The sequence below is a fragment of the Cavia porcellus genome, unplaced genomic scaffold (assembly GCF_034190915.1).
Source record: "Cavia porcellus strain 051 isolate PalLab524CR breed Dunkin Hartley unplaced genomic scaffold, mCavPor4.1 scaffold_20, whole genome shotgun sequence".
Lineage (NCBI taxonomy): Eukaryota > Metazoa > Chordata > Mammalia > Rodentia > Caviidae > Cavia > Cavia porcellus.
Window position 1 is genome coordinate 38303469 of NW_026947503.1, and position 17032 is coordinate 38320500.

The window sequence follows — 17032 nt, forward strand, 5'->3', positions numbered from 1 at the left end:
TTTGTTGTGGCTTATTTTAGTTTTAAGTTGTTTGACCTTGATATCTAGTAATTGAGTACTTTTTATATATTAATGTGACATTTGGACATTTGGGTGTCACAATTTTTCTGCAAATCTTTTGTTCACTTCCTGCTGTCTTTCCTGTTTATGCAATGGAGTTCTGTATGTATGCTAGGGATGAATTTTTGGGGTTTCTGGCATTTGAAATATACTCTGATTTTCTTTGAACTCTCAGTGGCTTATTTTCATAAGTAAAATTCTTAAATGTAACCTCATTAACCTAATGTATTAGAAATTTTAAAATACTTTTCATATCGTTTGTTTACTTTAAAGACATAAAGATATCACCCTATGATTTTCTTTACAATAATTATTGGCTTTGTCTTAATACTTAGATATACAGTGTATCTAGGATTGACATTTTATGTATGATATATTTTTGCCCTTAAACACAGTTTATTGAAAAGACCACAGGTTTAATGAGGAACTGTAATATTGTCTTTGTCAGCCATTAGATCACATGTTAGATATAGGTCAATTTCTGGCTTCTTCTTTGTGTCCTTTTTTCTGTCTATTTGACTACATTTTTGACAATAGCACATTTCCTTACATACTATAAAATTAGAATGAATTTTGCCACCTGGAAGTAAATGCTTCAGCTGAAGACCAAGAATTGTGTTTTCACTTTAATATTATGCTATTCGTAGCCCTTTGCATGACCATGACACTATCAAGGTTAGAATATGCTCATTGATTTATACATATACATACATATTTTTCATGTCTCTGCCTCTAACTCTATCTCTCTCTCTCTCTCTCTCTCTCTCTCTCTCTCTTCTCTCTCTCTCTTCTGTTGAGGATTTTATTGGGCTTCAATTGTCTCTCTAGAAAGTTTGTTGATAATTAATCTTTATAATTATTGAGTATTCCAATTCATGATCAAGTGGTGATGTTCTTCTATTTTTTGTTTTTCTTATATTTCTCTCAATAATATATCATAGTCTATGGTGTTTGTGTCTTGATATATTTTGCTAGTTTTAATTCTAGATACTTAATGATCTAGATGTGGTTATACATTCTAAGTTGTAACTTACTATTTGTTTGTTGCTAGTCTATGGAAGTATGATTGATTATTCCTTAAAATATTGTTTTGTCTGTCTTCTCCTTCCTCTTCTGAGTCTCCAATTGTGTTTGTTTTTAATGTATTCATAGAGATTTTTATGCACTTTTTGTATTTTGCAGTCTTTTAAATTTTTGTTTCAGTTCATTTTAATTTCAGCTTGGATGATCTATCTATCTATCTATCTATCTATCTATCTATCTATCTATTTATCTATCTATCTAATCCAGTGTTGACACACTACTATTTGAGTTACACTTTTGAGTTATTAGTATAAGGAAATTTATATTTAAGTTTTGGAATTTATATTGCTTGTTGTAAATTGGTTCTTGTGAAATTTTGTATCCTAATCTATTTTACCTATATCTTTGACTTTTTAAATATATAATTATCATTTTAACAGATATTAGTATTTTCATGGCAGTATTTATATTATCTGCCTTTTTATTATAATGTTTACTTCTTTATTTATTTGCAGGCATACTGACTCAATTTTCAGCATGGCTTTGATTTTTAATTAAATAGTATCAGGTGTAAAAGTTTTAGTAACTTTAAATAGTGTAGTCTTCCTTCTGAGATTCAACCTTTCCACTGTTAAGCATATTTGGTGCTGGCTCATCATTAAATTAAGTCTAAGTTGTCATTTTTGGAAGGCTCAACTTGCCTTGTATTATTCCTTTCCTAAGTTGTATCCTTTGGAGATTTTTCAGCTGAAACATAGTTCCTGAACTCTGATCTTTCTGCTTTCTGATTGCCATACTAACAAAAGTTCTCCAAATTTAGAGGACATGGATCCTTCCTTAGCTTCAGAATTTGACAAAAATCTTGAATGACAAATCAAATGTATATGGGTTACCTTCAGTCCTATAAGTATACCACCTCTGCTAGTGCCTTATCCTCAAGAGTGGTCTTTTGAGTATGAAGGACTGGACTGCATGTTTCTCCTCTTCTACTTCTGAAATCAGCCAATATTTTCAGGGAGAGAATAGCTGCAGGTCATCAGTTCATCGCTCAGTTTCACTCATTATAAATTTAGTTTATCTAATCATCTTTGCTTTGGCAGATTTGATAACTTTAAATGCATGCTTTTAATATTTCATTTGCTTTTCTAGTTGTCATCTGGGAAATCACATAAACTACTCTATCCTGTTAGGAAGGCATTCTACTTTTTAAAAAAATTGAACATGTTTCCTGTGTTGCTTTTTCAATCAGTATTAGCATTTTATCTAAATTTGTTCCCTAACTCTTTCTTCCACTGGCATATAACAAATGCTTCAAGATATTCAGATTGTGATCCGGGTGTTTCTCCACATTGGGGATGGGGGGGTGTACCTTAGAAGTTAGTGTGATAGTCATATCCTAAACCTTTTCTAACTTCTTTTTCATTTATATTATAAACACAAAAAGTCACACTTTATCTGTTCCTGAAATTATGAATTGACTTCATATGTATAAGTTTTCTGTACATTAGAATATGCAGGTTCTTTTTCTATATTTTATAACATATAGTATGACTCCAATAAGTAGTATGTCCTTTATACACATGTAAAAAGAAATTTTACACTTATATCTTCTTCAGAGTTGATACTCTTCCCATTATTTGAAAGTAAAAATCACAGTTCATCATTATACATTTTCTCCCTTAAAAACTGAATTAAGAGAGAAAAATATAACAAATTGAGAGAAATATTTATGTATGACTTAGAAATCAATAGAAAAAGACTTTATCATTTATAGTCTCTATGACTTCCTGTCATTCTAGTTTTTTTGAGCACATAATGATTTTTCTAGTGACTTTGAGCTGCTGAAAGTTTTTATGTACAATTAAACACAGATTCAGTGTGCAGCCTTATACCTGATACAATATAGTTTTTCTAATTCACAGGAGGCAAAACAGCAAAACTTAAGGAACATAGTAGCTTTGAAACAATTGAGATAAAATATAATCTTGTCTTCTTTATATTTCTCTTATATGCCAGTGCTTTGAAATTGCATATTATTGGCCTTACTTGATGTGGTTCTAAAATCTGTCAGGTAAAACTTTGCAGAGAGATGCAAAAGGATAAACTTGCATCTTGCACATATACCTGTGCTCAGTGTGAGCTCATCTCACTGCCAAACTGCTTCTCAGAGTCTTTTGTTCATCACTTCTCTTTGCTTATTCATCACTTCTTATTGTGTGTATAAATTATCGTGAACACTTTGTATATACAATACCTTCTGTGAAAGTAATTTTGCTAATTGTATTAGAAGTGAAGAGAAAGAAATACAAAAATATAATGATTTTTACAAAAGGGTAATTTGAACAGATTTAAAAGTGAAATATATTAGAATTATGGCATCATTAATGACCTGAAGAGCATAATTTCAAAATCTTTATTAAAGTTTGTAACATATAAAAGGGGAAATTGTGTGCTATTCTTGTATTCTAGAATTTGAAGTTTCATATTCCTTCTGATTGTAAATATCTTTACTATGAATTAACTGTTGTTTTCCGGGATATTTTGCTTTCCCAAAATAACATTTTGAGGGCAAAGATCAGATTGTATTATTCATCCATCCTTCTAGACTTGGTGCTAAGTTCAAGTTTATAATAGGAAATTTATCCAATTTTTCTGGAACAGGAAGTCCTTTGATGTTCATGACTATTTCTGACTCTTTCAGGCACAGGGGAAGATTAAATTTATTGTCCTTGTATGGTTGGAAAGGAACATGTGACTACTTTTGGTTAATGAGTTGTGAGAAGAATTGTTTTATGTCACTTACAGGACAAAGCATTTAATTACCTATGAGTCCCAATAGCACAGTCTTTACATGCTACGGTGATATCAACATTGAAGTAATGTCTGTTCTGTCAGCCTGGAGTCTGACACGAGCATGTGGTGAGCTAAGCTTTCTGCCCACCCAAAATGGATATGCATTGTTGATAAGAAATGAACTTTTATTAGTCATAAACACTTACATTATTGAGGTATTTGTCATCAAAGTACTATCTTCTCATCCTCAGTGATATACTCATTGACTGTTTCTGAGCTTTTGGTCTCTAGATTGCTGCAGGAAGTGGAAAGGTATGGGGAAATAGTCACAACACAAATTCATTTTATTGGACATGACTAACCAGATGGCAGAAATCTTTGGTACCATCTTCCTCTTTCCTGAAGGAATATGAAAGATAGTTCTCCCACAACATGCATTTAGGAGAATGGGGACCAGAACCACACACACTTATTGGTTATGTGCCTCATGATACCTCAGTATCTTATCTGTGGGCTAAGTACCACATAGTATTAGTGTTATAACACTTGATTAAGGAATCATAACATGAACATATTTAATGTACTGTCTGGGATTCAGGCCTACTTACTTAAGGCTGTTGACATACCTCATATTTCTCCTCTGTCCATTTAAAAAATACTTCTACTTTCACTCTGTGTTCTCACATCTTGTGGGATGAGCATATTTTCAAAAAATGAAACAAACAATATTTAAGTGATACGTTATGACACTTGGTCACATCTTCTAGTGTGCTTAGCATTGCTATAGTTTGCAATGTTTTCACCTTTTTAGTTACATACATCTTGGTATTCAAAAGTAGTCTCTAGAGCTCTGTTTGAACCCAAGAATTTCCTGATTATTGTGTTTTTTATAGGTTGAAATCATTCAGTTGGAAAACTGTAGGTGGTTCCTAACCTCAGAGGCGCTGGAAATGGGCCCATATAGGTATAAAAATTCTTCAGTAATTTCTGGGAGTATCCTGAAGATTAGAAACATGTTGAAGAAAAATAGGCAACACAAATATTTAAAATTGTATAAGGAGGAAGGGAACATGTAAATTTTCAGATTCTCACCCTCTATTCTTGTCATTCTTCTTAAAGTTATGGAACTCCAAGGGCAAACACAACAAAAATTAAACACAATACAAGAAACTATGTTTTGCTTTTTTGTTATTATGTGCATTCTATACTGGGAAACAAAAGTGTTTACAATATGGCAAAGCATTGTGGAGCACACATATGAACTAGAAAACATTTTAGTTTGTATTTATTTCCTCATATATTCTTCATCATATTTTTCTAGATTATCCACTAAATCAAAAATATAGAAAAATTCATGGTATTTGGTGGAAACTCTGAAGATAGATAATAACATCAATAATTTCTGATGCTATCAATTATTAGATGTTATATAAAGGGTAATTCTATTATCTTATAAATTAACCTAAAGTATTATCATATGAACTTCTCAGAACCTTTTTCTAATTCATTTCAGAAAGGAGAAATTTGAAAATGGAATTACTTTGTTAATTGATCAAGCTCGGCACATCTTGTCAGTGGTACAAATGCGAGGTGAATCGAGATCATTTGGTTTCCAAACTTTTGGCCCAAACCTCTATGGTATGCTGTTTTTTCTGTTCCTCTATGGAACTTACCCCTGAGACAATGAAAAGATCCATGTAACTATTCCATATCAATAAAGAATTTGAAACTCACAGGGTATTGACAAAATCCTTTGGAGAACATATGAACTAGACACCAGTTTAATTTGCAGTTATTTCTTAATATGTTTACTCATATATTTCTGATTAAGACTTTGCTTTTTTGTAAATTTCCCTTTTATTCATGTCTTAGACATCTCTAAGTGAGGTTCTGAAAACATCATGTTGTCCACATTTTTGCCATGAAACTATAAAAGGAAAGCCAACATTCTTGGCAGAACACGATTGTGAACCTTACCACTTTCTTCTGTGTTCACAGATATTAAAATATAATCATGATCCAGGGTTATCCTAAGTGTAGCCAGGAGAAAGAAGGATGCAAAGAGTCTGAAGGAAGAAAACTTATTAGCGCTAAGGAGGCATTCTTAGTAGGCACATGCTAGATTTCTGAATAATGAAGAACAGGGCTTATCACTGCAGAGAAATTCTGGTTCTAGACTTTCCTAATCCTTTGTGAGCTTGATGCTCTGGGGGCCACGTGTAGAAAAAATGTACATAAACTGAATGTGCTGTACTGTTGAATATTTGTGTCTGTGATCTGTACTGGTAAGTCTGTGTCTCCAGGGTCTTACACTACAACCAAGACCAGAAATTTTCCATCAGTGAGTTCTCCAGTGGCTCATGGAATCAGGTCTTTTGTGCAGGAATCTGTAAAGTATGTCATTGTGGGTCCTTACTGGAAAATGAAACAAACAATACAAAAAGCACCTATAAAATGTGAATAGCATTACACTTATGTGTTAAAAAGATTCCATAGAATTGGCAGATTGTGAACATTATAAACGTATACAAGTTATAATTTTCAAATGATGCAAAGTAAAATATAGAATACTATAAAGTATCTCCTTAAATATGATGAGTTCCTATCTATCAATGCTTATATGTAAGTGTCTGTGTATACTAAGGTGAGGTTAAAAAGCTATATTGTATGTATTAGTAACTTTTTTTTAAATCACTGCTGAGACAGAATACACAACACCCAAAGTGAAAGCAGGAAAGGTTTATTTTGTCTTAGAGTTTGTAGAGGTTTCAGTTCACGGTTTGCTGACTCCAAGGTGGGGTGGCATATCAGAGAGAAAACAGTTCATAACAGGAAGAAGGCGGGAGGCACCAAGGAAGTTTCATGCAAGTGACAAATGAGAAGCAGTGGGTTGCTTTCTGTCTGTTATATTTTATCCAGGCTACCCACCTTAGGTCGGGCAGCACTCACTCTCAGAGTGGGGAAGACTTAATCTAGCCTTGCACTATAAGTCAGCTTCAGCGTCACATCCTTAATTCCAGCAGCACACATCCTATATCCATCCACCTGCGAAAGCCCCAACTGTGGCCACATGAAGCTTTGGGAGGACATCTGAACACAAGTCATAACACTGGAAGTAGTACTAGTGAAATGATCCATTGTTTTTGCCTGATAATGTTCCTTTTGAAGAGTTTATACTGCATTTAGCTATTTCACCTCCAGTTTCCAGTTACTCATTTGTGTTTGCATTATTACAGTTAACTTCAACTCTTGGTTATATTCCAATAATATTTTAAGTTTCTTTACCTTATTGATGGAAGTAATATAACTAGTATTAGACAACATTATTCACAAACAAATTTAATGAAGCACAAATGAACCACAGCAATAGCCTCACTTGAAAATTAAGAAGAGTTTCTTCCTCTACGTTAGAAGGCACATGGGAATTTCATACAGCATTCAATATGGCAATTTATGTATAATGTATTGATGTGGTTAAGTTTTGAATTTGATGATAAATTGAAATTCTAATGCTTTCTTTGTCATCTCACAAGATTATGTTGCACAACTACCTTTGGAGTGTGCTTTAAGTTTTTATTCATTTAGATATTTACATATTAGAATTAAAGTATGAGATCAAAAAGGCATTTCTTTGGGCATCATAAATATCACCATGTGAGATTCCTGGGTGACAACCTGGAATTTCAAAAGGTTAAAAGTTCAAAAGAGGCTGAAATAATTTTTTTAGCTAAAAGGAGCACGAGTATGCAGTGAGGAAATGAAATTCAAGAAGATCATTCTAAAGTGGCAGGGACGTTGAGAGAAATGTATGGGTCTCATGAAAGAATAAATAAGCTGGGAAAATTTAGGGTACATAATTATGAATGTAATTTTAGATCTAATTGCTTTGCAGAGCTGGGTATGTGTACAGGTAATAATGTCTTTCAAGCAGACGAAACTTGAGGGCTCATGTTTTAGAATACTCTCAGGGCTAAAGATACTGCTTTAAGAATTATCTTCCTTAGGAATTTTCTAAAGTTATGGAAATAAATCATCAGGAGAGAGTAGTGAGGATATAAAGACTGATTTTACACATTATGAAGATATTGAATGCCTACTGGAAAACTTTCTTGTCTTTCATTCTGTTTATGAAAAATTTAAGTTGTCAAAAAGTGATTACCAGATATGTGAGTCATTGGGTCAAAAAGTCTAGTACTGAATGTCAACTCATACAGAAATTGTCCTTTCTTATTGTAAGGGATACTATGATGATGTGGGTGGTAGCAATAAGCTTATGTTGGAACTTGAATTTGAGAGCATGGATTAGGATGCCTCAGCCATGATGGATTATTAAAAGTATTCAATCATGAAAGGGGCAGTTTATGTATTAGTATTAAAATACAAGATGAAAGAGCATGCCTTGAAGTATTAAGTAATTTAAAAAATTAAAACAAGTCCTATTTTACGAATAAACCAAATTTTAGCAGCATTGTAAACTTTAGTTAGCACAGTAACAGAGATCAACATAGTGCCTTCTCTAAAGTACTCTATTCTATATGCAGGGAAGGAAAGATAGAATACTTTTTTGATATAATAACAAACATACACTGGGAAAATTAATTGTCTCTGTCATGGTAAGGGCAATAGTGGCCATAGGTATTTTGGGACTAACTTGTCAATTATGATTTACAAGCAATATGTTGATGAGGGACTGAACTGAATTTTGGTGAGCTGTATTTTCTATAACTAAAAAAGTGATTTGTTCATAGTTACTTTTCAGTGTCAATGTACAAGATATCTTTGTTGTTTAGTTTGAATAAAACATTGAAATAAATACAGTTAGTTTACTTACCATGCTTTTCAAAATTATATTTTAAAAACATTAAAAACATACACATGATATGTAAGTCAAACCACAAATGTACTCTTAGAGGAAAAGCACTCTAACAATGTGGCAAGCATGGATTTAGACTAAAACTTCTACTTATATTCATTTCCTGCCTTTGAAAAATAGCCTAATCTCTTAAAATAAACTTCATTTTCAAAGTAGAACTTCTAGGATCTTCTTCAATTATCTCTTAGCATTCTTAGGAAGATCCATGAAATCAAGCATATGAGGTTGTAAAAACTGGAAAATACTACAATAACACCAGGCAAGATGTCAATTGATATGCATAATCTCCTATATGTAACATTATATATATATTTTTTCTCTTACGGATTTTTTCCCATTGAACTAAATATTGTTTTTAGCAAAAGAAGCCTTTTAAGTAAGGTTGATATTATTATTCCTTACAAGTTTCGTCTTGATTCATAAACATTTTATGCCAGGAATAATGCTGCTTTAAAGACAATAAGTGCCTGTTTTTGCCTGGGGGCACTGGAAGCCCTGCAAAAGAGACAGGAGGAATTAAAGGCCCTTAATCATATTTCTCCATTTTTAACTGTTAGTTTTCACACTTCTGAGCCATTTCTCTCCTCTTGCTGGGCTCTACTGAGGCCCATAAATCTTAATTAAAGATGCAATTCTTTTCTTATGAAATCTGAGCTGTGAGAAACCTTTCATGTTTTTTTATTTTTAAGACTAGCTCCGTGTGTCGGCTCATAAAACAAATAAGACTTTTACACTCAAAGGATTTTGAAAGCTGTTATTGGTGTTGTCATGTGAAGGTGGCCCCATAATTATTATTACTGTTATTTTTTATACACAAGCTTCTGATTTGCTGGTACAGTGCACAATGGTAGAAAATAGAACTGCATACCAGGTAGGTCTTGGTTTAGAAAGTGGACGTATGGCTCATAAAACATGAAAGAAATGAGTCCAGGATTTCAGTGGGGAAGAGAGGACTACTGAGTGATTTCCAATGGGGAAGAGTCTCTGAGTGTTACTGATATGGGACCTTTCTGATGGGGTCTCCACCAAGGAACGTTTATCAAAAGGGAATATTTTCCTGACTAGATAATGCCATGTGTATAACTAACAGGGTGTCTGAAGCTGCATGCCTTCCTTCTTTTGTCTTGAAGGATGGATCAGACATCTTAGACCTCTGGTCCCGCTATCTTAATTACAGGTGCCCAAGTAGCTTAACCTAAATAACTGATACCCTGGAACGATCGGCCCTATTCTAATTGATATTGCTTAGGATGAACAATGATTCTGATAAAATTATATAAACATCAAATGAGGTAAGAGGCAGTGGCAGCTTATAGTAGAAGGTAAAACGTTGACCTCATAGAAGTAGAAAGGAGTAGGGATTATCAGAGTCTGGGAAGGAAGTGGGAGACAGAAGAAAAAGGGAAGGGAGATAGAAAGAGAAAAGTTAATGGGAGCATGGGTGCACTTGGGTAAGAGGAATATACTTTTAGGTTCTGTAGCATAGTAGGGTAATTATGGCTTTTAGGTTCTGTAGCATAGTAGGGTAATTATGGCTGACAACAATTTAACATTTCAGAACAGTAAATAAAAAAGATGTTGAATTTTCCTAACATAAGGAAAGAATACATGTCTAAGGAGATAGATCATACTACATTATACGCTTGCATTGAAATGTCACACAGTACACCATAAGTATGTTTAGTGACTCTATGTTACTTAAAAATAAAAATGAATTTTAAAAAGACAAAACATTTTATCCAAAGACTACTGTGACATAGGCCATTAAAACTGCTGGGTTTGCCTGTTTTCTACTAAAACATTTATGATATTCTATCATTCAGAACTTTACATTAAAACTTCTAAGACCAATTCCAGTCTGGCCTCAACCTGTCTTCGACCCACATCTCAATCTGTCACATCCCACATAATCACACCTCTTCTCATTTGTGTGGAGAAGGCATAAGCAATGCTCTCCAAATAAACCGTATTCTTTTGCAGCTCTGTGACTTTGCATGTATTGAGAGATATTGTAGAAAAGGAGTAATTATGTAATGAACTTAGTGTAGCCTGTAAAGTTAGAAGGTTTAATTACCAACTGAGTAACCACTGGCAAATTATTTAGTTTCTCTGAGTCTCTTTTTCCTCATCTGGAAGATGGAGACAATAATTATCTCCTGATAACAATAATTAGCACCTGGTGGTGTTATGAGGATTATGTGAAATGTATGTATACACCTAGCACATTGTCTTCAATAAAACAGGAGCTCCCTAAAGCTGGGCTCTCTCTTCTTTTTTTTGCTTAATGTAGAGGTGTTTGCCCTCTTTATGTTTCCTCATAGCTTCTAAGATACTATCAAGTTATATCTCATTTATGGAGCCTTTGATAAGATCTCATGGGAGCATTGGGGCATATTGTATCAAGATGAATGATTTCACAGTGAATGAGAAGGTGCTTGTGAAGAAGGAAGGACCCAGGATGAACAGGCCAGGTCAAACATTTTTGTTTCTTTGTGGCCAAAGCATGTTTTTCTGCAAGAGGGACATTTTGACTCCTTACGTGATTCTGTCTCCTGAGGCAGCTCTCAAGTTTCTTTGAAGCTGTGCTTGGCTTCACCTTTCTCTCCCACCCTCCCTGCACTGCCCGCTCTCTCAAATCTGCACATATCATCTAGGGCTTTCTCCAGTGTTCTTGTTGGCCAGCTGACAAATATTTAGAATCTGGTTCGCACCCTGACAAATGACAGATGTCATTAGTCCTTTCATCACATTAAAGTTTCTGCATCATTCTACCTCTTATTGAAATCTATGTGGTTTTGTTCTTCCACACTCTTTGGCCCCAAGTAACAAGGCAAATTTGTATTATTAACTCACAGCATTGGAAAGGTGGATCTTACATGTCTTTATTCTCTGTGTTACACAATTTAGGAAGAGGAGGCTCAAAGAGATGGAAAATCAGGCTGATAAATGCTCTGACCCATGTCTCCTATGTCTTGTATTGTAGAACATTGAAATCCCCAGAAAACTCACAATATTGAGAATTAGAGGCCATATAATGATCTGGAAATGTGTAGAGTGGCACTTCAAACCAAAAGATTGCTTTTCTATACTAATCTTTGAAATCAAGCTGACCAGAGGCATAACCTAACCCTGAGGCATAGAAATGATGACTAACTTGCCAAAGATTACTAAGCAAGCTGGAACCATTTCAAACTTTGGCATATCTGAGAGGGGATAAGGGTACAAAGAGCTCAACTATGATTTTATAGAATGGATTTCTAGAAGTCACTTTTGTGTTTGATTTCATTTCAATAAAACTTATAATGCTTGTCTGTAATATTTTCCCCTTATTTTAAAACTACATATGTTGCTTTACTTACAGGGAGGGTGGAGAATCAGACAAGACAGTGACTTTGATAGTGCTTTGAGATGAAGTGCTATACCTATGTAAGTTATTACTATTACTTTATTACAACATAAATACTGAACAGATGAGGAAAACCTAAGGAATGTAAAAATTTGTATATTGTTATTTAAATTTGTTTGGATACTATCTAAAACTTATAAGGTCTCTTACAATGTATTCTAGTCCATAAAAACCCAGCACTATTAACTATTAACTATTCTTCAGCTGTGACTGCAAATAATATCACTAAATCTCAAAGCCATATTTCTTTTCATTCAAAATAATCTTACCTCTTGATAAATTATCTTTAATGGTTTGTGTGAAGTGAATAAAATTTGAACATAAATTTCATTGTTATTGACAGTTTCAAACCATATTCAGATCTTTTCCTTAGATGTTGCAAAAATAAGTTTAGCTGTATCAATAGTATAGATTCATGCACTGGTCATTCTTAGGGACAAGGTCAAGGGTTAGAATTATGAAGATAACATTAATTTTTCATTTATCAAGACTGTAGACTGGATAACAACACAGCACACCTTTTCTTTTGATGCAGTACCTCATTATGTAGACTACTGTGGTCTCCAACTTGGGATCCTACTAACTCAGTCTCCCAAATGAGGGGATCACAAACACATAACACTCACTGTGACTGACCATACACTCTTAACAATCAACAGACTTGAAACTGTTCTTTTTCCACTTGGATAATAATGTCTTCTTCAGCATATGAAAATAAGTGAACTTCTTAATTATAGGCATATACATAAATAAACATGCATTATTTTTCCTGAGAATAAAATGTGTGTGATGATTTTAAAATTACTTTTCATAGGAAGTTTAAAGGAAATTACTTTATTGAACTATGAATTTATATATAATATTGATACTCCTTAAGCAAACAGCTAAATTTTAAGGGGTTACCTTGACTGCATCCATGCTGGACAGTGAATATAATGAGAACAGAGGTAAGTGCCCTCATTTCTCTATGCGTTGGTATGAACATGTGGACATAGAGTTTGAGAAATTGGTCTCAGAGAATTCAAGTTCTGGATGTAGTAGTGGAGCTACAATTGTGATTTGGTTTGAGCAAGTGCTTCTGGGAAATGTAACTGGGTTTGTGCTACAAGTTGAATTTTAAATGTCCCCAAAGCCCTCTGTGTCAAAGGCTTGGTTCTCAGTTTGGTGATATTGGTAGGTGACAAGACCTTTATAAGGTGAGGTGTACTGGGAGGTATTTACATCCTTGGTGGCACACCCTTGAGAGCAATTGCTGGAACCCAGTCTCCTCTTCTTCACTTCTGCTGCCTGGCCATGAGGGGAGAGTTTTGCTTTGCCATGTGCTCCTACCAAGATGTGTAGACTTGTCACTGGCCAAAAGCAGCAGGTCGAATTGATTGTGGGCTATAACCTTCAAAACTGTGAGCCAAAATAAACCTTTTCTTTCTGTTAATTCATTATTTCAGATAACTTTAATAGTAATGGAAAGTCTACTAACATAGTATGTATATGAATTGAGAGTTGCACTATCAAAAGTGTCTATATTCTTGGATTCATAACACTTCCTTATGGTTATACTCTTCAGCCTTCATCTCCAGAAGCACTACAATAGGGAAAGAATAATCTGTTGTCAAAATAGTGGCCACATGGGTTTTGGGCAGCAGATTCATTCTGGGCTTAGAAGCAATACAGTGGATGCGCTCCAATGTCCCATGTAGGCATCAGGCAGTGGAGCCTAAAACAGCTTGGAGAGGCCACTCTGGGGAGATAATTGCGTCTCCAGGTTATGAATGATCCTGATTTGACTTGCTGATTCTTGACATATGCAAACCTCTGCAACAATTCCAAGAATTGTTTGAGGGAAAGAAACTCTAGAAAATCCTGTGCTTTTAGCCATCAAAATTTAGTTATAACCATCAATAGTGCTACCTTGCATTGGCTGGTAAATTAAGCTTCTCAAACTGCCAGTAAATAATTAAAAAACCCATCAGCAAGCAAATACTTGGTGAATACAAATCTGACTTATACAAATCACTAATCATTTAAATAAAGTTGTATACTAGGAGAATTTCAAACCAGATTGTATAAATATCTTTGAAAAATGTAGCTTGATGTATACCATTGATATTGACACCATTTTGACTACAAGGAACATTAGTAATTGGAGGGAACTAGAGAAACAAGGGGTATTGTAACACAGACATGGACTATAACACAAGGTAGGTGAGAGGGAACCTGTGAAGAGTAAAGTTATAGGTGAACATAGCTATCAAAAGCAACAATATGAGTGTTAGAGTGTGGTTTCCTATTAGTTGTTGACTAGTATCAGATACAACTTTGCAAAACCCACCTGGGTCTAGAAATACAAAAGGGACAGAGGAGTCACTTAAAAATTCTGCTTTATCAACATGGTAGAAGTCAGAAAATCTGATCATTTGAATTCCATAGCTCATGGCCATCCTCAGTCCTAGTGAACCAGTATCACACTCATAGCTCTGTCAGTTTCTTCCAGTGGGAAGTGAGAGTTTATATGATTGGTATCCTGAGACACCATTGTCTCTCCTGCTTCATTTATCTGTCCATTTCTCTTCTCAGAGACAGGCCATGGGTTTCAAGTTATGTAGGGTATGATGTGAGGGAGAGCATCAAATCGGTCCCACTTTAAATAAATATTATGAGGGATGTGATGGTAAAAGTTCAACATACCACTAAGAAAAGGTAGGCACTTACACCAATACTGGTTTCAGGCTTTATTCCAGCTAAAGGTGTTACAGAGTTTGTGCATAGTCACCTACATTTTGCACACCAGATTTTGTATGTATGTACATAGTCGCATTGATTGAAGGAGTCTGCATTAAAGATTTTAGCTATTATAGCAAACAACTCAAAATCTCATAAATATTTCTTTCTCATTCATCAACAATTTAGTTCAATTAAGAAAGTCAGGAAAGCACGTGCAGTTTCATGTGAGGATGTAATGCATCCATTTCGTTCCTTTAATTCTCCACAACCTTTTTGCATCCTCTATATAGTGCTCTACCTTCACCCACTTAATAATGATAAAGGCATAGAATGTGGTCTATTCTATACAATGTCATTACATTGCTTCTGCCAACATTGTATTAGTCATAAGTCATCACTTAGTCCAACTATATCCCAAAACTTTGAGAGATATAATTTTCCTGATTCCTAGAAAGAAAATGAAATATTTTTATGACTACTTAGAATGATTCTTTTTTTTTATGTGTTGTGCTGGGAATCAAACTCAGAACTTTGTGCTTGCCAGGCAGGCCTTTGTGCTGCTGAACTATGTCCCCAGCTCTACTCAGAATGAGTTTGGATCAAATTTATGACTCATAAATGTTTAGGAAACAATGCTTTAGTCATTCATTTGTGAAAGCGTATTTTTACAGGAAATCATGTTTTAGATTGCTGGGCCAGGACTCAAAGGTCATAGGGACATTAGTAAATGGAATCAGGGGAACAGTGCATTTCTTTACACACTTGGAAGTTCTCATCTCTACCGTCTCAAGAGAGAACTATGAGATTTTACATGCTATCGCAATGCTTTTCATAATTAAGTCTCTAGGGAAAAAAAAGAAAACCCTTCAAAAGGAATAAGAATATCTCCCAAAAGTCCCAAGTACCTGCTAATCTCTAGTTGAGATTTCCAAGAAACATGAAAGACATTCCTCATTGTTTCTACAGTTCTGGAGGGAGGGCAGGTGTCCAGAATGCTCTTAGACTTAAACGTGTGAACTGAACCATGTGCAGGAAAGCACTGCCTACAGGAAGTGTGGTACTGTAACTTGGTTACTTGGCACTTGGCATCTGTCTCTGTTTCATGACGATTTGTGGAAGTGTTGGCTGGGCCAGCTAAAATCTGATCTGCTACTATAAAGGATGTGAAGATCTGCAGTTGGATTTGTGATTTGGTTTTCCACTGGCTCATAGGGATATTTCTTTTGAAAGTTGATTGATAGTCCACCTATTTTCTTCACAATAATCAATAAATACGAATTATCTTGTAAAAATCAAGGTAGAGAGTCCAGTTTAGGGAACTGAACCGGTTTTTATCAAAGTTCAAATCATAATTGGAAAAAGGATAAAATAGCTATAATTTTATACTAAAAGAATACCTTTTATAATTTTATGTATAAAGTAAATACTTTCTAATATAATTATTTCTTAATTACATATGTTTGCTGTAAAATTGTGAGCAGGAACCACAAATGTGTACTATTTTTCATAAACTATATTCACATAAAGTTGAAATATCATAGCATTAAACACAAAAACACAAATAGAAAAATGAAATGGAAGAGATTATATTAGTATTGTACATAATTTGGATTTTGAATAGTTGCTACATTCCATTGAATCTTCTTGATACATTATGGGTTGTTTTCACTAAAATGATTTTAAAAACGTAATTAAGACATAGTATATAGTTTTTTTTTTTTTTGAGTCCGAGTTTAAGTATTGAGCTAGTTGTCACTGTAAAACTGCTTTGTGAGAGTTCCATTGACACTTTTTAGGCTGTTGGATGCTAGCTATACAGTCATGCTGCTGAAAATTCAAATGGACTCCTTTTAGGTCCAGAAAGAAAATTTCCATGTTTCCCAGAAGGCATTGTCTTTGATTCAGTTGCTTTCAGTCTATCACACCTCAGTCGCTCTGATGCAGGGATTAAGAGTAAGACCAACAATTTCCACTCCACTAAGCATAATTCAGGGAATCATGAAAACAGTGAATCTGAAACAAAAAGATATGGAAGACTGGAGAGGTTCCAGAAAAAATTAAATCAAAAGTAAACTGAAAAATATAAAGCGGTAAGGGCTAATACTTCCTGAATACTTGCAATGTGCCATGAACTGTGTTTGCTAAAAACTTTATAG

The 17032-nt window shown here is 34.3% G+C and overlaps 1 long non-coding RNA gene across 1 annotated transcript in view; it reads left to right on the top strand.

Annotated features, from left to right (window-relative positions):
- Positions 1–17032, top strand: part of LOC106028590 (uncharacterized) — a 50559-nt gene that overhangs the window by 15339 nt on the left and 18188 nt on the right. The window contains exon 4 of the long non-coding RNA XR_001202215.3: positions 12111–12175. This is a non-coding gene — a long non-coding RNA (uncharacterized LOC106028590). The remainder of the gene's footprint in view (positions 1–12110; positions 12176–17032) is intronic.